This window comes from Mixophyes fleayi, chromosome 3 (genome assembly GCF_038048845.1).
Source record: "Mixophyes fleayi isolate aMixFle1 chromosome 3, aMixFle1.hap1, whole genome shotgun sequence".
Lineage (NCBI taxonomy): Eukaryota > Metazoa > Chordata > Amphibia > Anura > Limnodynastidae > Mixophyes > Mixophyes fleayi.
Genome location: NC_134404.1, coordinates 175,681,565 through 175,707,117, shown reverse-complemented (window position 1 = coordinate 175,707,117; position 25,553 = coordinate 175,681,565). Strand labels below are relative to the sequence as shown.

Here is a 25,553-nt window from a genome sequence, read left to right as displayed (position 1 = left end):
GGTCGGGCATGCACAGCGCACTAGGCTGCCTATGAATAGGTAAAAATCTGTGTGGAGTGTGGGGGGTCTTCGCTGGGGCTCACAGATCAGCCTTGGCATGGTAATTAGCAGCAGTAGTTAATTATGTATCGATGTGATTTGCATTGATACATAATGATGGTTACCGTCAATAATAAATAAATAATAAGTAGACCCCATAGTTTAAAGTATAGCAGGGACAGAGTGAAGGCAGCTGCAAAATCAGCAAACCTTTAATTATAAGTCTATCGCAGTACTGTGCTAGTGGTGGTAAGGAATGTAAGAGGATTAAAAATCCTTCCGTCTTCTGTACATTTGGCCTTACACAAAATTACATCTGTGAACAATATTTAAATCAGAACTATTAAGATAGTGACCAAAGAGCAGTTTCACTTGCACCTGCACTGTGTGTTGTCCATTTCTCACTGTAAAGCACCCATGTGTAGAGAAAAGGAATTGAAGAACAGGGGATAAGTGGGAGGAGTGGGGCATAGAGAATCCGATAACACTGGCAGTGCTCACATCTCTGTCAGAACAGAGCAACAGTGGAAAGTCATCAAAGAACGTGAAAAGTAGCAGTTCATACATCCAGTCCCTAAATAACTGCATATGACATTGGGCTGCCTGTTGTGGTCAGTGACCCCTGTCAACATGCTGCACTGAGTTCAGCACATATAGAATTGTAATGACAAGAGGCGGGACAGCTGTCATGGTGGCCTGGCCCTCCAGTCTGTACAGGACCCATACCCACCTAATAGCAGTCCAATTTGGCAAACACAAAAAAAACACATTTATAGCAATTTTGCTATTCTACAGAATAGAGAAATGAGCACTGTCAGTTACTCGTATAAAGCTTGGAAATTATGTACTGTCATTTATATATATAATATATATTTATTTTTTCCATAATGAGCACAGATCATATCACAAACAAGAATATTCCTTTCATTCAGTTTTTTTTTACAGTACAATAAGTGCCTTATGCTGTTTATTGTTAGCAAAACAAGTGTCCTTCCATCCACTCATTTGCCCAGGAAAGAGCTTGTAGCTTAGCATGCCTTGTATGCTATTTATACAACTTATCTTCCAAGTAAATCTTCAAATTTCTCAATGTTCTCTCTTGACCAAGCTTCCTCAATACGACCCCCTTAAAACTCCCATGCAAAATTTACTGACACGCAGCATTTGATACCTAAATATTATAATCTAATACCCCATCTCAAAGATGGTGCCCTATCCCCTGCTGCTTTTACCTTAGCAAAGTGGGTGAGACATCTCCTGCTCCTATGAGCCAGGGAGAATGGCGCTGGGCAGTGACATCATAGCCCAGCCACACTCTCCCAGGCCATCACGGACATTGAGGAGGAGCAGCTGATAGCTTCAAAGGTGAGAAGCTGGCAGCTTCTTTTCCTTCATATCAGCAGCCAAGGCTACATGTGGGGCTTTAAAAAGACTGGATGAGTGACATTATATCACTCATTCTGGGCCTGATTCATTAAGGCAAGCAAAGCGAATGTATTGTGCGTTTTTTAAAAAATTCTGCATACGTATGTCCATATTCAACTAGTAGCAGATCTGAATACGGGTCTAGGTACGTTTTGCAATATGCTTATATTACACTTGTCCTATGCAGACAGACACAACGCACTGCAGGATACAGTACATATGTGGAATGTAAAGTCCCAAGAGAACGTACAGGAAAAAAGTATTCACTTATTGTTACCTTTTAATAACATAGTCATTAATGTCAATATATAGTCAATAATATAGCCATTTCCCCCATGAAATACATTTATCAGCATGATATTAATGTCTACTGTACATAAAATGCATTTTTACGGTTGCTCTTCATTACAAACACATGTTCTAGCATACATACGCGACTGTCATCACTAACGCTTGGCACATACACCTGCCATGTAGCTGGTGCAAGTGATACGACTGAACAACATGTACCTTAGAGGTGCCCAAAGCTTGAATCGGACACTGCTGCATGTGCTAAAGCTTGGTTAACTTACTTATTAGATAGGCCTTACCGTACATTAACTACATACACCCCTTACCCTCCTCGTTTCGCCCATGAAATCATAGACTGTTAGAAGTCTCCTTTGTGTTCAAGATGAATTGTATGTTTTTGCGTTCACTGGTGTATAGTGCATTCCTGGGCATGCACTGTGCGATACTAAATCCGGTACGTATCGGCATTTACGTTCCATAATGAATCAGACCCTCTGTTTTAGTGTACTCTAAATCATTGGCCGCGTAGGCGACTGTCTATGGTCACCTAATGGCAGCCATCTAAATAAGGAAATTCTAAGTAAGGACACAGGCTTTGAAAAACACCTGTTAAAAGTATAGACAAAACATTGTACTTTTTTCCTGCATTTAAATTGTGCCCTCAAAGCCGAGCACAGTGTAACGTGCACTCCCATAGAACTGCATTACATTGTATAGACCTTAACATTTCCGAGCGTTGCAGGCCCCTGTGAAATGGATGCAAATGGAAGTGAATGCGTCAGAAACTGTGTGTGTGTGTACAGGTCATTTTGTTTACATTTATATTATAATAATAGTGATGCCAGTATATACAAGCCCTAAGATTTCAAACCTACAAACCATTCTCAAAATCATTGGTTTGGTTCTTAGTACTATGTAGTATAGCAGTTCACTGTCCTATTTTGTTCTGTACTGAATACTGAAACTATAATTACTATGTTTTTATTGACTTCAGTAAATGTATTGATGTTTGGCAGCCCAGCATCCATTGAATGCTTTGTGTATATGGTTTCAAGATCAGCCATTAGGTAGGTTTACTACATACACTATATGGACGAAAGTATTTGGCCACACATGTTAATTATTTAATTGAAATGTTTCAATCAGACCCCTTGCCATGCAGTCTTCATTAGCAAACATTTGTGACACAAAATGGGTCGTTTTGAAGAGCTCAGTGACTTCCAGCGTGGTACTGTGATAGGATGCCACCTTTGCAATGAGACAGTTTGTGAAATTTCATCCCTGCTAAATATTCTACGGTCAACTGTAAGTAATATTATTAGAAAGTGGAAGCGTTTAGGGACAACAGCAACTCAGTCATGAAGTGGAAGACCACGTAAAATCACAGAGCAGATTCAACTGCTAAGGCACATGGTGAGTTAAAGTCACCAATACTCTGCTGATTCCATAGCTTAAGAGTTTTGAACTTTCACTGGCATTAATGTAAGCACAAAAACTGGGTGGCAGGAGCTTAATGGGATGGGTTTCCATGGCCGAGCAGCTGCATGCAAGCCTCACATCACCAAGACCAATGGCAAGCATCGGATGGAGTGGTGTAAAGCACACCAACAATGGACTCTGGAGCAGTGGAAATGTGTTCGGTGGAGTGATGAATCCTGCTTCTCTATTTGGCAATCAGGCGGGCGAGTCTGGGTTTGGCAGATGCTGGGAGAACATTACCTGCCTGACTGCATCATGCCAACTGTGAAGTTTGGTGGAGGAGTGATAATGGTATGGGGCTGTTTTTCAGGGTTTGGGCTAGGTCCCTTATCTCCAGCGCAGGGCAATCTTAATGCTTCAGCATACCAAGTCATTTTGGACAAGACTATGCTTCCAACTTTGTGGCAACCGTTTGTGGAAAATCCTTTTCTATTCCAACATGACTGTGCCCCAGTGCTCAAAGCAAGGACTACAAAGACATGGTTTGATGAGTTCAGTGTGGAAGAACTTGACTAGCCCCCACAGAGCCCATCGAATACCTTTGGGATGAACTGGAACAGAGATTGCAAGCCAGGCCTTCTCATCCAACATCAGTGCCTGAGCTCTTAAATGCTCTACAGAATGAATGGGCACACACTCACACAAAAACACTCCAACATCTTGTGGAAAGCCTTCCAGGAAAAGTGGAAGCTGTTATTATCGCTGCAAAGGGGGACCAAATCTATATTAAAGTATCTGTATTCGAATACAATGTCATTACAGTGCCTGTTGGTGTAATGATCAAGCATCCAAATACTTTTGTCCATATAATGTAAAAAGGTGTAGCAAAATTTTTTTTTTAATTATTATTGCAGTACCGTGTCAGCCAGAAAAATCTATGTAATGTTAAATAATTTCGTGTCAAAAAAGTATTATAGGAGTGATACCTTTATTGGCTAACCAAAAAATTTCTTATATTTGTTAGCTTTCAGAGCACAGAGGCTCCTTCATCATGCAAGTTTACAAATGAATGACTGAAAAAAAGGCACAATATTTAAGATATGTTACATCAAGAAATTTGTAGGGGGGGGGGTCGAAATACATCATTAAGATAAGCTAAAATAATAAAAAGGAGATTTTCATTATGGATGGAAGAGGAAAAGTCCTACGAGTTCAGAGGTCTGCACTCTGCTGTGTGGTGTGAAGTGTGTCCATGTAGTGGGCCATAAATCCAGGTGGTAGATTGAGTCCCTTCTTTAATGACTGGAATATTCTTATCAGCTTGAATTCCCATATTTTCCTCTCCCTGTCATTTTTAAAAAGACCTTTCAGTATTAGGACTTTTAAATCTGTCATACTGTGTCCTGGTCCAGAGAAGTGTTTACCCACGGGGGTGTCCAGAGTCTTCTTTATTGTGTGTCTGTGTAAATTCATCCTGGATTTCAGTTTCTGCCTGGTCTTTCCAATGTAAATTCCCTCAGGGCACCTTGTACACTGTATCATGTACACCACATTGGAGGATGTACATGAGAATGTGTCAGTGATTATAAAGTCCCGTTGTGTGTTGGGTATGTGGACTGAGTTTGTGGGTAGGACATGGGTGCAGGTTTTGCATCTTTTGTTTTTGCAAGGGAAGGTGCCAGTCTCTGATGGTGATGAGAGGGCACTTCTAACGAGGAGATTTCATAAGTTGGGCGGAGAGGTAAATCTTTCTGAAATATGGGTTGAAGGTCAGCAGCAATTTTCCCCAAGATGTTGATGTGTGGATTGTAAGTGACCACTAGGGGCACCCTTCTGTTAACCTCCTTCTGTTTGTAATCCAGGAGGCTACTCCTTGGGATATTTGTGACCCTGTTGATCTGTTGATCTATAACTTTTGGATGGTATCCTTGTTGTAGGCATGTATTTCTCAGTGATAGCAGGTGTTGTTTTCTGTCTTCTCTGTCTGAACAAATCCGAATGTATATCAGAGCTTGGCTGTACATGATGGACTTCTTTATGTGTCCTGGGTGAATGCTGTTCCATCTCAGATTTGCTGGGCGGCCTGTAGGTTTATGATAGACTGATGTTTGTATAATATAGTTTTTATTATATACGGTCATGTCCAGGAAATGTATCTGAGATCGTGAGTGAATCTAATGGTTGGGTGAAATTTGTTGAAGTTTTTATGTAAAGTCAGCAGCTCATCTTCAGAGCCAGTCCAGATTAGTAGCAAATCATCAATATAACGGAAGTATGCTAGAGGTCTCCATATAGTGTAGATACAGGTGAAATCTACATGCTGTCAGGTTTCATTGCAGTTATGTCTGGTGCATGCAGGGCCATATTATGGGTGAGACAACCGAGTCCCCCACTCATCAAGGTTCCACCATTAATTTTCCCCGCTTCCACCCTAGTCACTCTCCCCCCCAACCACCTGCTAAAGGATAAAAAGTAATGAGAGGGGCGGGGAGCAGCTACCTGGGCCAGGGCCTGCATGTGTAGTGGGAGGAGAACCCAAGCTGGTGTGGCCATGCTTCCTTCTGCGATTATGGAAGGGGCAGCAGAAGTTGTTGTACTGGGGCCTGTAATTCCTCTTGATGACCTGTCTGTATGTATGTAGCAAACTTACACTGTTTAAGTGTGGAGAGGAGACCAGGCGGCTGACTGAGCGGTGCAGTGTGCTCCAGTCAGGCCATCATTATTACAGTGATAAAATAATCTGTTTCAATTTATTAATTAAATCTTGACAAGGCAGCTGAGCGATACTCAGGGATACTGGCACAGAGCAGTAAAGGTTAACTTACCTCATAGATGGGCCAGTCTCAGGGGCTTCACGCATGTGCAGTGGAACTGAAAGACCCATCTTGTGCTTAGTAAAATAAAAGTTTAATATATATATATATATTTAAAAAGCTATTCCCTAATAAAAAAAATTCTGTATTCAAATAATAAACCACTTTCTCATTCATTATCTTCTGTTAACCCCATACTGATATGGCGATAACAAACAAGTATTGCGGCAATACTGCGGTCCTTATTAAATAGGCTTATCAATGCTTTGCATGGGGAAGCGGTAGCTGGCGATACCCCATTGATATATAGAGCAAAGCCCTATCTCTGGCCAAAATACCTGTTGTCGCTGTCAGTACGGCTTTATCTCTGTAGAGCGTTGTGCAATATGGTGGCACTATATAAACGGTAACAATAACAGATGCTACACGTTTGCTTAGTATGAACTGCAGACATTAAACTAAATGGAATACAGCATGGCATAATGTAACCTGGTTTAAATAGCTGATCTGTCAGCTCTGTGTGTATAAGAGAGTAGGTGAGTATATGATCATCATGATGAGCATGTGTTAAACTCATATAACAGCTGCTTTATCTACACTGGCTGGCTGCAGTCCGGATTGGGGGAGGTGTTGCTGAGCCTTGATAAGTAGAGCACTGTATTGGGATCAGTAAATAGCAATATAGGGGTCTTTGTGGTATATGCTGGTTATATCCTGGGGATACAAAACAGTCGCACAGAGGTGGTACTAAGGTGTAATAGTCAAGTTTAACTTTCCAACCAGCTGTGTTGTGAGACTTTGTTACCTAGCCAGCCAATAAGGTTGTGGCGGGCGCGGCATACAGTAGAGGCCGGGCTTGTCCCTGAATGCAGCTGCTGCCGGGGAGGTCCCTCTTGTGCTTATTCACTGAGCATGGATTTATGTTTTGCAAATATACAGCTACTATGTAATATTGTCACTCGTGCCTGTGGCACAGCGTGCATCAAGCACCATGATAATGCGATGAATAGAGTGTGATGTACCGGTGTCGTGCTATCGCCCGGGATGCGGAATGGAGAGAGTGCATCCAGCATGAAGCGGGTGAGCAGTTGTCTCAGGGAGGAAGCCAGAGATACTCTGTAATCCCAATCTTCCTGTAGCTACTGGCCGGGAAGCAGAGGAATTCCAGGTTAGTGCTTTCCTGTTCCATGCACTGGGACAGCCAGGTCTGATTGTTCTATCTAACACCCCTATTAACACTTTAAAGTGCCGGCAATATGATCTGCAGAGCTCTTCCGGGCAGCATGTTCCGTGGACATTATTGGAAGCATATAAACAGATGTGCACTCATTTTTGTCACAGGATTAACAAAAACAACTAGATGTTAATAGTGGTTAGCATTAGAGAGCTCACTGTTTAACAATCCAGGACTAAGTAATGCTTTTGCATCAAATAACTCTGTAAGGGGAGAATTAAGACTGGGTTCCTCTGTATCACACCCACAGGAGGGTGGTGTGAGCCAAGCTCACGAAAGTGTCCAGTGTGAATAAATACAGTTACAGCTGCGAATACAGCAGTCAGCATCACACCATTACTTGGCCTGAATACTTAGTCTTCAAGGAGCATGTTGGAGTGTGTCTATAGAGGGAAGAAAGTAGATGTCTGCTTTATCATTAGTAAGTTATGCAATAGGTAGTTATGTCCTATTTATAGCAGCACCTTGAACCAGTATTCATGTGGCTGAATATTGGATCAGCCCATAAAATGTTTTCTTCCTGTAATGAAGGGTCCACTTTTCATCATCATTATCAGTTATTTATATAGTGCCACTAATTCCGCAGTGCTGTACAGAGAACTCATTCACATCAGTCCCTGCCCCATTGGAGCTTACAGTCTAAATTCAATAACACACAGAGTAGGGTAAATTTTGATAGCAGCCAATTAGGCTACTAGTGTTGTTTTGGAGTGTGGGAGGAAATCAGAGCACCCGGCAGAAACACACGCAAGCACAGGGAGAACATACAAACTCCACACAGATAAGGTCAGGATTTGAACTCATGACCCCAGTGCTGTGAGGCAGAAGTGCTAGCCACTGAGCCACCGTGCTGCCTACTTTTAAATTTTAACATAAATTGCAAGTAGCGATGGTGAATGGGGGAATAAAGAATGTCTGTGATTTCAAATGGGGTTCATCCACAAACCTTTTTTTTTTAATATGTGGGGGTACATGACATAACATATTCACATACCTCCCAACTTGAAGTGGGGGGGAAGGGGACAATGTGTGTGAGTAGGGGGAGTGGTACATGCCACAGGGATGTGACCAGCACTACCAAGCACTGTGCTGTCTCCCTCAAAAAACAAACAAAAACCATTCAGTGCCACATGCACCTGTGTTAGGTGTGCGCAGCTGTGGTAGGTGTAGGCAGCTGCCGTTCACCACTACTCTGAAATCTATCTAAAGACTTCCTTCCATCCTACCTTTTGGTCTCCAATGTGGTCATCATCAAGCAAATTCTGCGTTTGTAGAGGGCATGATTATATTCTAACATTGATAATTCTGAAAGTAATATGTTAAAGTTGTCATGATATATTGTAAACTCAGAAGTTTCTTTAGTGAAAATGGTTTCCAGCAAATCACTGTTTATGCAAACAAGGTGTTAATGTATGTTGATGAAAGGAACATACATACTTCAGAGATATGCTTTCTGTCCCCTCACCTTAATTGTTTACTCAGAAATGTCCTCTTCTCATAGAATTAACATAATCCCTTTTTTTATTACCTGGTTAAGAGTTCAGAGGACACTAAAACATTGGCTAAAATTCCTTGGAAAGGACCATATGGGGGGAATCCCAAGTTCAGTAGTTGTTCATTATGGGGAAACAGAAGGTTGGAAACAGTTCTTCCCTTTAGAGTGTCTTGAACCAATCCTGATTCGATTCTCAAGCCTGTTCAAAACAAAAATCGGAATTTTGTGTATTTTAGATCCTTTTAAAAACAATTTTGACTGTGTTTCAGCTGACTCGCATACATTTGAGTTAAATTCGAATGCATTCGGTTTTGGTTTTTTTTGCGGACCACTAACTTTGAACACAGTAGTGCCTGAGTCATTAAGGAAAGTAAGCAAAAGAAAAATTACTAAATTTGATCCTGGAGAAACCGTGTTACAATGCAAGGGGTGTAAATTAGTTTATTGTTTCGTGAAAACAAGTTAAAAACTGCTTTTTCATGTAGCACACTAATTAATACATTATAGCTTTATTTTTACACTGAAATTTAAGGTTGATTTAGGACATTTCTTGCCCCCAACTATTAATTTGTACCCATATTTTACATTAATCTCTAACTCCAATGCAACATTGTTTTGCTAAGGTGCAAAGTTACTAATTGTCTTTGCTTTGATCTCCTTAATGACTCTGGCCCAATAGTGTTCCAAGTTCAATTTTATAAAAGAAGTTTAGATATTCTTGGTTTAAAATGTTTTTTAGATAGTGTTGAAATGTTTATCTTTTTTAAAATAACACAAATTTTATATGCGCACAGAAGCCTCAAATTTTAAACTGCAAGTTTCAATCTGCGTCCATAGCCAATTGCATCGCAGACATGACATGAGGACATTGAATCAGTGAATTTCGGTTGAATTTTGTCCCGGTACATAGGTTTCCAGCAAATTTTCATAATTCATGTTTGTGAATGCCTCTATAAATTTGTGATGTATGTGTGTTTGGGATCTCTGTATGTTACAAATTAACGTGATCATGTTATATACTTTCCTCATAAGGAACCTATATAGATGATGTATCTTTCCTAGGAATCAATATAACTTAATTATACCATGGTTAATGGAATTAATGCTTTGTGCCATAAGGGAGCATATTTTTTGGATATTAGGGTAACGGTGCAAGAAATCATCATCAACATTTAGCCCCAGCAAACTGTGTACAGCTTCACAATTGGGAACACAATACTGGGTAATGCAGTCACACAGAGAGGTAAGAGGACCCTGCTCGCAAGTTTACGAAATTTAGAAATGGTTGAATGTTTTTGGTGATCAGTCTGCTGCTGAGAAACTGTACAAACCTTATACCTTCGCCCAGGTGACATACTACTTGAAATAGTATGTTATTCCGTTTCTCGCTTTTAGGACATATTCAGTTAGTAATCAACATCATAGCTACACCTGGCTGCGCATTTTTTTTATGATAATACGGGACTGTAACATCACTCCCTTCACAACCTTATGGGATGACAAAGGGAAATCCACAATGTTGCGGTAACGTGGAGTGCATTTGGGTCTGATCTGGAGGCGCTTTGTGCTTAATCATCAACATTTCATTATCAACATTTATATAGCGCCAGCAAATTCCGTAGCACTTTACAATTGTGGACAAACACAGTAATAAACAAACTGGGTAAAACCGACAGAGGTGAGGGACCTGCTCGCAAGCTTACAATCTATGGGAATGTACGCTTAATTGAATATGCCACTTATTTTAAACTGTTTTTCATTTATATTTTTTTGTGTCAATTTGTTATTTCTATTTTTATTCAGTTCGCATTGTGAATTTTTGTCATATTAAATGTGTTCTTAAGGATTTCACATGACTTATAGGGGCATATTCAATTAGCCACGTTATTTGCAAAAGTAACGCGGCGTTAAAAGTATTAACGGTATTACGATAATTCTAACCCGAATCAGGGAGCTGCGAGCAGAAAGCCGGAGTTAAAGGTAATGTAATAGCGGTAATAGTGCGCAAGCCGCGTTACTTTTGACATGAACGTGGCCAATTGAATATGCCCTATAGGTTGGTTATTAAAATGTTACATTTATGCTGGGAATTGTTTGGTTTACAGTAACTATGATTAAATTAGGCTGTGATATCTTTTTGTGTACAAGTCATGGAGTAACTGAAGGCTTCCCAGAGCATCAGCTCTTGAACTAAATCCTAGTGGTAGCATTTCTTTGTGTTTAGTAGTGAGTGTGAGATACATATTTGGAGTTTAAAGTAATTTTGTAGACAGAATAGATGATTTTGTATTAACCCTTTTACACCTACATGCCAGGCATACCCATCTGGGTCTTGTCATGACACCACTGATGGATCCTATGCTAGTAGTATACCTTGGGCGGCCAAGATGTTGACAAGGACTAATTTTGGGTTTCAGTGTCTTGTGTACGGAGTTGTTTGATCTCACCTCAGGAATATTCTAAACCCAGTTTAGAGGTCTTAAGTATGCACTTATGAAATAGTCAAAATGACTGATCCACAGATAATCCACATGTATTATAATGATGCTGTTATTGATGTTGTCTTGTCAAAATAAGTCCTTTTGGATGCGTTAAAATGGTAGAATGCTAATGGATCCCTGAATCAGAGTATTATTAAGATGTTTGAAAATATGCATTACTTTCTTTCCTTGCCTACTGTGTAATAGATTAATCCTATAAATAGTCTAGTATTACTGTATTTGTTCTCAAAAACAAAGCACTACAGAATATACTGGCGTTATATACAAAAATCCAATTAATGATAATTGATCTAAGCTTATTACTGCAGATTTTGATTGGGGCTACTGTTTTGTTTTTGTTTTTTATTCTTTAGATTGGACATAAACACAGGCCATTTTAGAGTAGTGGTTCTCAAGTAGTGTGCCACAGAGACTTTTATGGAGTCAACAAAAATATACTCGTCAATCAGGTGGCACCCTGAGCCCTGCGTGCTTACCGTGAGCATGGGCGGAGCAGGTGCTCTGGGTGTCAACGGCAGTGGGGGCTTCGGCAGTGCTAGATTGGCCTGGGGTCATCTGCTTTTTTTTTTTCTGCAGTTAGTAATAGAAAACGGGGGTAGAGCACAAATGATGCGGTTGGATCTTTTGAATTAAAGTGACGACAGCAGGACTGTCTCCATTCCAATCTGTTTACCCGGGCGGCTAATTTGTATACCTAGGTAAGGCAGCCTGTTCCTCTGCATAGTGTGCCCCCTGATCTCTTCTCCACCTTCACCGAGAGCTTGGTTGCTATGCACAACTGCTTCCCTCATTGCTTAGTTGTGCATTCCACCCCCTCCAGTGTGTCTGTATTACCCCCTGTCTGTCTCCCCTTTGTGTTTGCCTCTGTCTCCCCAATTGTGTATGTGTTCCCATCTCTCCCCTTGTTTACCTTGTGCGTGTCTGTCTCTAATTTTATATCTGCCTCGCTGCTCTCCACCCTTTTGTTTTGTGCGTTTGTCTCAGTATTGTCGGTGTCTTTCTTCCTTTTTATCTCTCTGTCACCCTAATCCTATTATTTTGTCTATCCCTCTGCCTTCTTTGACAATTTGCCCCCACCACTCAATTTTTCCCTATACCCCTCACATCCCACTTTTCCCTGCACGTTCTCCTGTCCACCCCTACCTATCTCCAGCTTCTGCAGACTTAAACCATTACCTTCCACCTCCTTTTTTTGCTGAAGTCGATGCAGGATTCTGATCAGAAGTGATTGGTTAAACCTGAGTTTGGCAGGTAATCCTGACGGCAGAGACTTCCACATGTCAATTGCAGAACTATTATGGCAGCACTTGTACTGATGTAATACCTTAGTTAACTGATAACAGATTTAAGCAATTTTAAAAATGTTTTATTTTTTGAATAAAGCATGTTTTAATGTGTAAAGGTTTTTTATATAGGTTTTAAAAAAAAAATATATATATATATATATATATATATATATATATATATATATTTATATTTCAAATTTTTTTTAAAGCCTTTTCAGACGAGTGTTCACAGCCATTTCGATTGGTTGCAACATTGTAAAAGTAGCCTCAATAAGTTTTACAGAAGGGAAAGAGCGTAAGTTGGGTTGTGTAAGTATGGTGATGGGGCTAGGAAGGAAGGGAAGGGTAAAAGGGGAAGGAGGAGAGATGAAAGGGGTGAGCTAGTCAAAAACAGACTAACAACAAAACCATAGGTGCAGTGCTTTTCATAAGGTGCCTGATAGTTTAGTTTAGGGTCCCAGAATGTTTGTGGAATTTTGCAACAGTATTGTCCTGTGTAATTGGAGATTGGAGAGGGTAAGACTTAGGGTGAGTCCCGTAATGTTGATCAGTATTGAGATCATACCAGAATAGTGTGATTTAGGGGCAGGACCATGTCCACACTGCCAGCAGCATTGACCTGAGGTTTGGGGATAGATGTGGTGCAGCTTCTCTGGGACCAGGTACCACCTGTAATAGATTTTGTATGAGTTTTCTTTGATTGCTGTGGTGATGAAACACTTGACTATTCTTGTATTAATTGCAGTCCAGGTGTCCTCATCAAGAGGGAGCCAATGTCTGCTTCCTAGGCTGCTTTATGTCTTTCTAGTGTTGGCATTTCTAGTGCCAGAAAAGTATAGAGCGAAAACGTACCTCTTTTAGTAGCTGAGTAGGCGCAAGTATTTTAGTGAGCTAGCATGGACGAAGTGGCGTATCTGTAGATATTGATAGAATTTAGCCTTGAGGAAGGAATGTTTTGCTTGGATTTCTGTGTATGAGGTTGGAGCAAAGTCCCCTATGAGGTGGTGAAAGCTTGTTATTCCTGCTGTTTTCCGATCGGCTGCCATGCTTTGGTCTTTTCCTGGTGGCAAGAGGGAATGATCCCAAATAGAATATAGCAGGTAGGGTTGGGCTGGCAGAAGCTTCTGTTGACCTAGTCCCAGACATTAAATGGAATATTTACTAAACTGGGGGTTTGGAAAAGTGTAGATGTTGCCTATAGCAACCAACCAGATTCTAGCTATCTTTTATTTAGTACATTCTACAAAATGACAGCTAAAATCTGATTGGTTGCTATAGGCAACATCTTCAATTTTTCAAACCCGCAGTTTAGTAAATCTAGCCCTTAGTGTTAGATTGACAGTGATAGTGGAAAGGATGGATGTTGGCCTGAGGTGTGCTTTTTTGCTAAATTCTAAAGAGCTCTTCTATCACTTTATGTTCTCTATCTACCCAATGTTTAGTGTGCTTCAGTGTGTGCCATGCCACCAACTGACTAAGGCAAGCAGCATTTTAGTTCTTTTGGAAGATAGGGAGTCCAAGTCCCCCCCCATAACAGGTGCCCTGGCCAGGATTGCCCTCGCAACTCACATGAATTTGTTACAAGTTATTTGTAGTTTGCTGATATTTTGACCTGTACTCTGATGGTCAAGGTCTGGAATAGGTATAGAACTCTGATTGCATTGGGATTATTTTATCTGGTGTCTGCATGCATGTGTTGTCCAAACAAGCTCTAATGTAATCCACAAACAGAGAAAAAAACCTCAGAAAATAGAACATGCACAGTTTTTAAAGTGTAGCTATCCAAACTTCTTAAGTGCTTTTGTACACAATATCACTATTAATCCTTAAAGAGTCATCTGATTGTTTACTATGTGCTGCTCAAAGATGTAAAAAATGATTTAATGTAGAGGAATAATCAGTCTGCCACTGCGCTTCAATTATTAAATTTTAATTCTTTATTTTAGTTCTACTTTTTTAAATATAATTCCTTTTTGAAAAATGTATTTTATATATGGTATATAGTATTATGGATATTATCAGCTATGTGTTACATTAATAAAATACATAATGCCTGTAGTCTTGACACCCTCTTAACATTTCCATTAGTTAATTTTCTGCCAAGGTATAATCATAGAAGATGTGCATTTTATAGACTAATCTGGCTACTCGACCCCCATTGTTATATCTCTCTGATTTGGCCATACATACATACATACATACATACATACATACTTGAGTGTGGTCAAATTCACAAGATTGGGAGTTCGGAACGGCCGTTTGGATCCGACTGGCCTCCATTAATGGAGTTGGACGATGTTAGTTTACTTTGTCTGATGCAGGTTTCGACCACCATCCTTCATTGTTATCGGCTGTTGCCCATACACACTGTGATTTGTGATCATGGGAACCTTAATTTAGAAAGCAACATAAACTCTTATTTTGTGTTTGATTTTCATGAATACTATCGCACTAAAACACAACCTGTGTGTTTTATATTGAATTATAAACCTTTTGAATTCTCAGCAGCATTGTTTTCAGCTGTTTCCTAAGATGACAATTTTATTTATTACCTGGGTACATTTTCTGTAAAGCACTAAACATGCTTTTTTATACATACACATATTAAAATAATGCACAAATACAAGTTTAAGAGCTCTTGCCAACAAGTTCTATTTTATGTTTTTAATACCTTGTCAGAGCCTTTAGGAAGTGAAACTTAGTCTTGCACTGTCCCACCTTTTGATGGTATACTGTCACTGTGATTAGATGAGGCTAACCTTTCACACAAGTCAAAACATTTTTATATTAAACTGTGACTGCTAAGACTACTGTGACCAATATGGCCAATTATCCCTTTAGATGACAAGTTTTCACAACATATTGCAAGACCAATTAGCACATCCAGAGAGATGCAATCTATTCCTGTTGTGGAAGTAATTTTTAGCACTGTGCTTTAGTCTTTAGGTGCATTATTATGCTTGTGAAAGTCTGTTTAATAGGCGTCACACAGAATAGGTTGCGACTGACAAAAATTGCAAAAGAAAATTCTGTACAAAAACTGTAGAAACCAGTGCAATATGGAATGAAAACGTTAAGGTGTTGTTCTTTGCCTTAAAGATCTTGTAATATGAATGACTATAAATAGTATGATTTATATAACCCTAACATACGGAGCAGTTTACATTAGGAAATTACATGGGAATAGGGGTGCCACGATTTCTGGGGGCATATTTAAGAAATAGGGATGGTGCAATATCGTGCACTTACTGTACAATCCATAGCCCTCTGTGTCCCCCCGCATATTTAAGAAGAGTGCATCGCAGCAGATATCATTGATATCTGCTGCTTTGCATTCTGCTTCGTTTTTGGGAGCAGTCACCATTCAATAGTATGGTGACTGCTCCCTCTCGCAATCTAACAAGTTCCGAAAAATAGTTTTTTTTTCGGAAACTTGTCATGATAATGTACGTCAGCTGAATTTATGACATTATCATAAATGAAAAAATTCAGTACTGGCAGCTCTGCTCCGAAGAGCAGAGCTGGACAGCGCATGTGTGGAGGGATCACATAATCCCTCCCTGTCACTCACCGCTCTGTCTTGCAACTATAGTTGCAGAGACAGAGCGAGATGTTTGTGCGCATGTGCAGTTCTTCGAACTGCACATGCGCAATTGCTGTAAGAAGAAAAGTGAAGAGGAGGAGGAGATCCGGAGACAGCGCGTTCTGAAGAGGCCGGGGTAAGTGTGATTTCTTTTTTTTTTAAATCACAGAAACAGCAGTTTATTGGAACTGCTGTTTCTGTGCTGGATTGTACATAAATTTGAATAATAGTTCAATCCTTCTCATTGCGATAAGGATTGAAAACTATTTTTCACTTTATGTGAATATTGATAAATGCGCCCCCATGAAAAAAAAACTGCCTTCATATCTCTTATTTTAGCACTGATATATAATTTGCATGAGGGCCAGTTTTTACTGGCTAGGATGCTTGAATATGTGTTGGATTATGGGTCAAAGTAAATACCTGTTGCTGCTCTACCACACTGATACTACCAAGCCTGAGGTTTTTAAAAGTTTGCAGCTTGCTCATGAATCCTTCTGTTGCATCCACCATTATGCCATGTAGTATTAATAAAGAAATATAAATATATATATATATATTTATATATATATATATATATATATATATATATATTTATTTATTTTGTAACAAAGGAAGGCATTTATCTGACAAGATGCAAAGAAAACATACAAGCAGAGTAAGACATTGGCGCAGTTATGCACCTAGATTCAGGTTAAAACAAGTAAAGACTTATGTGTAGTTTAAAGTTGGTTAACTTACATGATTTGAAAGCTGCTTCCTCTCAGCAAACAGACAGGGTGTGTCTGTTAGTGCAAACAGAGCCAGTGATGGGCGTTTTCTGTTAAAGAGAAGGTGGGTGTGTCACCTGTCCATCAAGCTAAGGCTGGGGGAGGAGTATCATGTATAAAAGCTTGTTTGTGTCATTAGTTCACTGAGATCAACGCTGGGGAAGCTGGCTGGTCTTGAGAGAGAACTGGTCTATGTATAGCTAGCGTTTAGGGTCTCCCCATAATTGCTGTGAAAGTATACGGTGTCAAAACATTTACCATCCTGACAATAAAACTACGTAAAAAGGAAGAAGTTGTTTGCGTGTGCTTCAGCAGTAGCGGGCTCTTGCCACAAAGATTACAGGCACATGTGATCTGGTGGCTGGTTCCTGGGGAGGAACCAGCCACCAGAAAGCTTCTGACTGACAGGCTGACTGACACTGACTGTCCTGGATGCGATAATCGCTGTGCAGGGGACCTGCCCACACAGCCATCGGCAAATAATCTGGTGTCCAGCTATGTACTGTATTTATACCAACTGTAGAATATGTAGAATGTCCTTGACCAAGAACTTTGAGTTGCTCTGTCAAATATCGAGTCAAATTTAAAACTATTGTGTTAATTAAAACAACAGGTATCATGTTAGTTGTAGTTAAAAGTTAATATTAATTATAATTATCAGCCAAAATAGTTAATTTAGTTATAAGAAAAAAAATATTAGCTGCGATGTTAAATTTATCACATAAAAAGTAACAATTAAATTCTGTGTATGCACTTTGTAATAACTGTTTTTATTTGTACGTTTTTGCATTTGGTGTGCCGCGGAATTCTGGGAAGGGCTTAGGTGTGCCGAGGGTGAGGAAAGGTTGCGGAGCACTGCAATAGACAATTCACAATTTGCCAATTTTGGTACTGTTCATATATTTGAAACCACGCTAATTCATATTTCATCCAAATTACATTATTTCTGTTTTACAAACGTAACGAATCCTCTGGCATTGTTCTTCAGACGTGTCAGTGACTGTGTGGCAGTAGTACTAGGACCTATAGGAGACGCATCAGGAACAGTTGATTAGCAACATAAGGCTTATAGGAGCTGGTGAGAAAGTGAAAGCCAGGGATTTCGGGACAGAGGGGAGGTGGTCCCGGGATCCCCCAGTAACTTTGGCAGCGTGTCCATAGCCTGCTGCCATGAGGGGCCAAAGTACATCATAACTGAGAAAATATGCATGAAATGGGTAATTTTTGAGGGAGAAATTACCTCAGAGTGTGGCTAAAGGGAAATGGGCCCATAATAGTCAATGAGAGGACCCACAAGAGATGGCGGGGGTCACTGCATACAGCAGAGTAGCTGCATATACAATATCAGTGGCGCACGCAGGGGGGGATTCTGGGTCTCCAGAAACCCCTCCCCTCCACTAAAAAAGTGCCCTATATGGCGACATTGTACTATACAGCAGCCACGGCGCTGTCATAAAAGCGTCCGCGGCGGTGCTGCTCTCTCCCTTTTTTTTTTTTCGGTGGAGGGTAAAACCCCCCCCCCCCCTCCTTAAAAATGCTCCGTGCGCCCTGAATATTTTATTGTCTAAGTATATATACTTAGACAAAATAAATATCTTTAAATTAAGATAAAAATAAAAGTGGCTTAATCTTAATGATAATTAAGAAATATTTAATGAAGCACATTCTTGTGCTTATTGTATGTTTTTGTGAGTCTGTCTGTGTCCCCCTTGATAAGATAATTAGTAATGTTTCGCTGCACATCTTTAGTGTTCTTGATGTTGGTACATTGAATTTGTTGTTAGCGTATCTAAGCACAACAATTGCATGCTAATGTAGCTATCCTTTTCTGTTACATATTTTTTACTTGTGCTGAAAAATACTAACATTGGTGGTTGTATATATGTAACAATACTTAACATGAATATTGTATCTTTGTTTATGTGTACTGACTGATCAGATCCGACAGAACAACTATGACAACCTCTGTCTCCGTTTTAATAAGCTGGGTCACACACAGATGACCGGCCACATGACTGTTTAGAACAGAGCTATGATAAGCAGCAATTGATTCCAGATAGGCTGAGTCAGACACATGTAACCAGCCGACTCTTCGTTAAATAGTGCCTTATTTGTTTGGCCTACCTTTGATGAAACCACCATAAACAATTTTGTGGGGGGGAGAAATGCGCTAGGTGATGCCAATGGACTGACAAAGAATACACAGCCCCAGACATCGCTCCACACTGTGACTCCATATGTCCAGTGAGGTTTTGCTGGCAATCACTGAACGCTAATAGCTTATACATCCATGCTCTCTAGGATTATCAGAGACTCTTAATGGAAGGTAAACTCAGGTGGCTACGAGTTGTATGATCTGCATTGGATTGATTCTGTAGTGCAGCTCTATGTCTCCCTTATAGAGATAACTATTTGCATCTATATTCCTACTGAGATTCTCATACTAAGCAAGTGGAGAGCTTATTGATCCATTATACTATGTTGCCATTCATTTTCTGGATACACTGTAGGTGAAACATGTAGACTGATATCTTAATTTATGAGAAGCTTTATTCCTTCTGGGCAAACACTCATATTGAGACCATTGCTGGTTTACATTACTGTGTGAATAATTACATGCAAATGAATGTTTGGGCAGTTATTATATATGTCAGTCTAAGCAGGCGACTTTGATTTCTATATATATTTTTAATAAATTATTAATCTGCAGACAGCACACACTCTTTTTATATTATGTTATTTCTATAATAATAGTAATGAAGGCCCCTTAGAGGAAAAAAAGAGGAAGGAGCCACAATAAATAAGGGGAGGGGGTCACTGCAGAGAGGAGCAGTCCCCAAGCCCAGTGATGGGGAGAACCCCACATCAATAAAGAGAGCCCCAAAAGAGAGAGATGACCTTTTACATGCACCGTGTGAGAGACTCCCCTGTATAGAGCAATGGAGGGGGCAAAAAATGAAACTCTTGAGCAACAAAGCCAGGTTGTTGCCCTAAGCAGGGTGACCACATTAATATTGTTATAAAAGGAGACCCCCAAAGAGAAAGTAACTTGGTAATGAGACCCCTGGTTTGATGGTATTGATAATGCAGTGTAGCAGCATTAAGAGAAAACTATGAAGGGCTGAGAGTACACTAGAAATCGTGTCGGATCCCATGCAAGCACAGGTGTTATCAGCCCCACCTAGCAGAGATGAGATGCAGATTAGACTACACAGAGAAGGTGACGGAGCTGCATGCATTTAGGAGAAGCAGCCGGGATGTGGAAAAGGTTTTACCCATCATCATCTATTTGAGTACCCTAAGAAAATAGTGCAGGACGATTGACGCGATGTGAACTCTCTTATTAACATCCTGCTTAAACTGACATATTTGAGCTATGTGTATGAGTGAGAATAGAGCTCTATGCATTTATTTAGCGTTTGTTGCAACTTAAGCATCTTACTGGAGTGAAGATGAGTGTAAATAAAGATGTTCTATTTTTTGATGGAGATGGTTTGGTGCCCAACTTATTATAACTTTTACTGCACTGCACCACCAACTTTTATCACCTGTGACCAACACCTTCATAGAGACTCTGTTGAAAAACCTGCATGTGTGAGGACCCATCATTTACACACATGCCCATGAGCTGGCCAGGGCTACAGAAGGAGGTACACTACCTAGCTCATGCACCTCAACCCCACACAGTGACAGGGGGGTTACACATTTGCTATAAATGTTGTATTTTTAAGCAAATTGTTTTGGTGATAAAATGTCTTTTTGTACCTGCACAAATTGTTTCTTTAAAAAAAAAACCTGAAGTTAATTGTAAGTGAAATTATGTTACCCAGTGCTAAGAACATGAGTGGGTGAATGTGCAAAATTGAAGTGAATCAATCTTTTCACACATACTGAATCTTTTTTTACTCTTCTTTAAATGCATTAGTATTTTGTTCCGTAAACATTTCAAATCTGCAATCCAACATATACAAATAAACCCATTTATTTTGTTCTCAATTGAAACTACACTTCACTGGTATAGATCAAAGCAAAACAAGCTCCTAGCTGTGTGGATATATGGCTTACTCTCCACTAACAGGATTAAATCTCTCCCATTATCTCCCAACAGTCCATTCAAACAGTCCATTTTTGTAAAGGATTCCTACTTTATAAAATGGCACAATATATTATGTGTGTGATATATCTTAGGCTGGATACCCACAGACATTGTGTCAAGACGCAAATGACGACTGCATATAAAACTACATATGGGAGAGATTCAATTGCCGGCAATTACCGCTCACTTTTAGTGGTGCGAGGAAAATGAGCATAGATTCCAGTTATAACATCAGCGCAAGGTGTCTTCGCAGACATTCCGGAGGCACCTTGTGCCTAATTTAAATCTCCCCCCATAAACTGTATGTGAACATGAAGCATACCTGCAGCCTTCATTCCTCCACCTAAAATCTATAACCAGCTATAACTGTTTACAGCCTGGATTGCTTCCCACTAAGACAGCAATTTTAAAAGTGGGAGGTCCCCAAAACAAGACTTGAAGTGTGTGGTCCTCCTCTCGTAGTGCAAACTAGCAGCAGCCTGGTAAGTGTGGAGTTGAAATCTCCTATAGTGGAGACTACTTGTTCTGGGTAAAATGGCTAACGGAAAAATATCGGAACCGCTAGAGTGGCAACTGTCAACCAGTGATCCCAATATAATGGGAATGAGATCCTTAGATCCCCTGCCCATTATACAAATATTATATAAATAAAATAAACATAAGCACATTTGTCAAAATTAAAGTTTAATTAAAAAAAAATATTCCCTGAATACTTGGGTTCACTTTATTACAGTGATATAATCCAATGGGAATTTTTGCAGGTTTTAATTACAATCGGAAATGCCCTTTATTTGTAATCCAAATGGGAAAACCAAGGTGTATTCTCCTTTATTCCACCCATGGGGAACATCTCCATTTAATCCACAGGTTTTTTTTCTGGTGAAACTTTGCCACAGAATAAGAGTGTGCTCTATTGACCAAGACTCCACCTATTTGCTCAGCAAGTTGGAAGCAGTTTCCTATGATAGCTGCAATGTGAAGGGGAGTTCTGAGGGCATCCTGGTTTGATCAACCATCTGTAGAGATTAAGTGAACCTCTCTTGACATGATTAAACATAATTATCAATGCTGTGGAGTTCTGTTAATGTCTTTAGCTCATTCATTTCTATCACCCATTCATTTCTACATGTAGCACACAACTCCATTTAAATCAATGGAGAAATATGGAGCACAATGTTGGTTAAACTGCTTCTGTTAATCCACCTGGGTATGTACAAAATGTGCTTCTATAGAAATCGGTGGACTTTGAGTGTGGTGACCTGGTTTAAACACAATGAAATGGAACAAGCAGTATCCAAAAACTTCGAGACCAAAGTATGAATGCAAATGGGTTGGGACAGATGTAGTGGAATCGGGTTTATTTTTACATTTGTTTGCATAAATCGCACTTGCATTAAAAATGTAAGTCAGACACTGTTTGAACTAGTGTGGGTAACCACCCTTTCTAATGAAATTTTTCTGGGTAAGTGAGGGGAAGAAATCTTCAGTTAACTATTAAAATTGGGCTCTATTGTTTAGTGCTACCTGGCAGAGTTCTAGCTTAATATGTTGTCACTGCAGCCAGAACCACATTCAAATAGGAAACCACAGTTGTGAAACCAGGATTTTTAGTAACTATACAGAAGTGCTGCCCTGATAAAGGTAAGAGCATGCTGTGCTTGGGTGCTCTTGGCAAATGTGGTCAGTTTGGTTGGTTTCCAGCAGCTATAGTAGAGAGGGGAAGAGCCAGGTGATGATACCACTGGCTGTTGGTGCAAAGGCTTGCGTCAAAATGGCATGATACATACCTCCCAACGGTCCCCATTTGAGGGCTCTGTTCCAATCAGATCAGCCTTGTTCCATAAGATGGAAAGGTGGGAGGTATGTCCCATTCATTGCTTTTGTGCAGAGCAGCGGTGAACAGGTGTCATCTGCACCAGTGCCAGATATTGAAGGGCTGCTTTTAGGGGAGGAGAAGTGGGCGTATCCCCCCTTGTGTCGCCACGCCCACTTCTCCCACCTTTGTTATGATTTCTCATCTTAAAAAGTGGTTTATAGTGGGTTATTTAGTATGAATACTATTTTAGGCAATTCTGCTCTTTCTATTGTGAGGCATAGTTGTATGTGACCTTACATTTTTCGCATGACCCACTCATTTTTAGTTAATCAATTGTTGGCTTCCACATTCAGCCAGTCTGAGATCTATGCTGTACAGGAAGCTGGGTAGCCAGTAATAGACAGTAGAACAGATACTATAAATCAGCACATTTGTTTTATGCTCATGTAAAGTTCAGGGTGTGACACCTGTATGATTACCATTTCTTGCAAATGTTACTATAGCTAGTGGCATATATTTGAAAATGATGATAATGCTAACTTTAGTTAACATAAAGAGCAGAGTTTTTATTTTTTTTAGTTACAAGGTTCTGTAAAATTGAACCATTATATAAATTGTCTGTCAGAGTATTTGCTTGTAGTGCATGGTAAGAAAAGATATTGAGCTGTTTGATTTTTGTTGATATTATCTCTGAGATCCAGATTTACAAACTATAATAAGGTGAAAAAAGTGGTGACTTTGTTATAGTTCCTGTAGGTATGGAAATGCTACTGATGAGATAGAAATTTGTGTAGGGTATTGCTTTTCATACCTTTTGAGAAACCGTTAATACAGGTCAAAAGACCTGTATTAAAAATGTAACTGGTGTTTTTGAAAGAATTAGAATCTTAATGCATGTTTACAGATTTGCCAAGTCACTCAGATCGACCAAGTGACACACAGTATGGGACTATGTCACATGGGAATCTGGTGGGTTGAGATCACTCAATGAGCTCTAAGCGTTCAAGGGCTTGACAATGTTGGTACTGTAATTGGTGACACAGCGCTAAGGTACTGGTACCTCCTAATAAACTCTACCAATAAGAGTTTTTGCAGACCTAGAAACCTTGCGCTGTGTAACCAATCAATGCATTAAAACATCCTGTTCGTCTGGTACTTATTACTGGGAGATAATGGAGGCAGTTTTGTGAGCCTGAGGCAAGTATATAGGGCATGGAGTTGGCATGGGATATTTGGTTGCTTTGCAATGCTATCTGGTGGCGTGATGGAGCTTTATATAGTGGCAATAGGGCTGTGTTACTTGGCATGTAACTTTATAAAGTGGGCGTTGGGACTGCATTTAATGGACTTTTGTCCGTGTACAATAATCCATTGGTTCTGATATCTACAGTATTTGCTTGGTCACTTGCCATACCACAGGTGCTATCTACTTACTTTTCTGCACACTAAGCATATCTTATTTACTATAGAGCACATGCCAAGAATTCAACAATATGCTGGAATAAGCATCCCCCTTTTCACCATAGCATCCAAGTCAAATATTTTTTTATATATAGTTTTTTTTTATGTTATGCAAGGTACAATACGTATAGTATACACCCTTTTTGCAGTATAATACAGTGCTGTAAATGGCAGAGAAGTTTTAACTGCATGCAAAAGTGTCCACACAAATTTATTATTATTATTATCGTAGATTTGTAAGGCGCCACAGTGCTCTGCAGCGCCATACAGTATGGAAGACAAGGACATACATAAAACAGTACATACACAAAACAAGAACAGACAAGGCAGACAAAATGAATGGAGACATAAAACAAAGGGTATGGAGCAACCTGCTCATTAGAGGGCTTACATTCTAGAGGGAAGAGGGCACAGCTGAAACTAGAGGTGCGAGTGTGGCTCAGAGTGGAGATTGGGATAGTTCTGAGGGTGCATTAGTGTGAATAGTGTTATTGAGGATAAGCTCCCTTCTAAAAAAGAGATGGGTTTTCAAAGAGCATCTAAAAATTTGAAGGCTGTGTGAATGTCTGATTGAGCGTGGTAGGGAATTCCATAAGTGGGGAGCAGCATGGGAGAAGTCTTGTAAGCAGAAGTGAGAGTTGATTATCAGAGACGAGACAAGGTGCACATCAGAGGTAGATCTAAGAGGGCGGGAGGGAGAGTATTTTGATATGAGATGTATGCAGGGTTGTTGAGGGCTTTGTAGGTAAGGGTGAGTAATTTGAATTGGATTCTGGAGGAGACAGGGAACCAGTGTAGGGATTTGCAAAGTAGTGCAGCAGATGTGGAGCGATGAGAGAGGAAGATTAGTCTTGCAGCAGCATTTAGGATGGATTGAAGTGTGGATATATGGGTGTCAGGAATGCCAATTTAATCTTCAAATTTAACCTTCTCTTGGATTGGTGCATAACACGCTTGCTTATTCTTAAAAGATCATACTGTGAAAAATATTTTCAATTTGGCAAGTTTATTTTTAGGGGCAGATTCAATTCCCTGCGTTGTTCTAAAGAACTACGGTAATTGATGCACATTATTATGCTTAGTACTGTTAATTCAATGCTGATTTTTGCTTGCAGCTCTGAGCTGCGAGCAAAAATCCACGTTAAAATTACCGTACTATTGGTTATGATGCGCGCTCCTTGTTAAATCTGCCCCTTATTGTTTCTTAATGTTTTTGTTTTTTTTAGAATAAATCCGTTATAGATTTCCATAAACAGTCTCAATTTATATGTAAGATTCTGGGGTAATCTGTTTGTTATGTTCTAATTAAATTAATTAGTTTGGA

General features: G+C 39.8%; 1 protein-coding gene across 2 annotated transcripts in view; it reads left to right on the top strand.

Annotated features, from left to right (window-relative positions):
- Positions 1-25,553, top strand: part of GPR63 (G protein-coupled receptor 63) — a 39,136-nt gene that overhangs the window by 3,678 nt on the left and 9,905 nt on the right. Inside the window, exon 1 of one of the 2 annotated variants that reach the window (XM_075202807.1) lies at positions 6,730-7,155. The exons of the other annotated variant lie outside the window; for it this stretch is intronic. The gene's annotated coding sequence lies outside the window, so the exon portion shown is untranslated. Of the gene's footprint in view, positions 1-6,729; positions 7,156-25,553 lie in introns of those variants that run through there. 2 annotated transcript variants of the gene reach the window in all.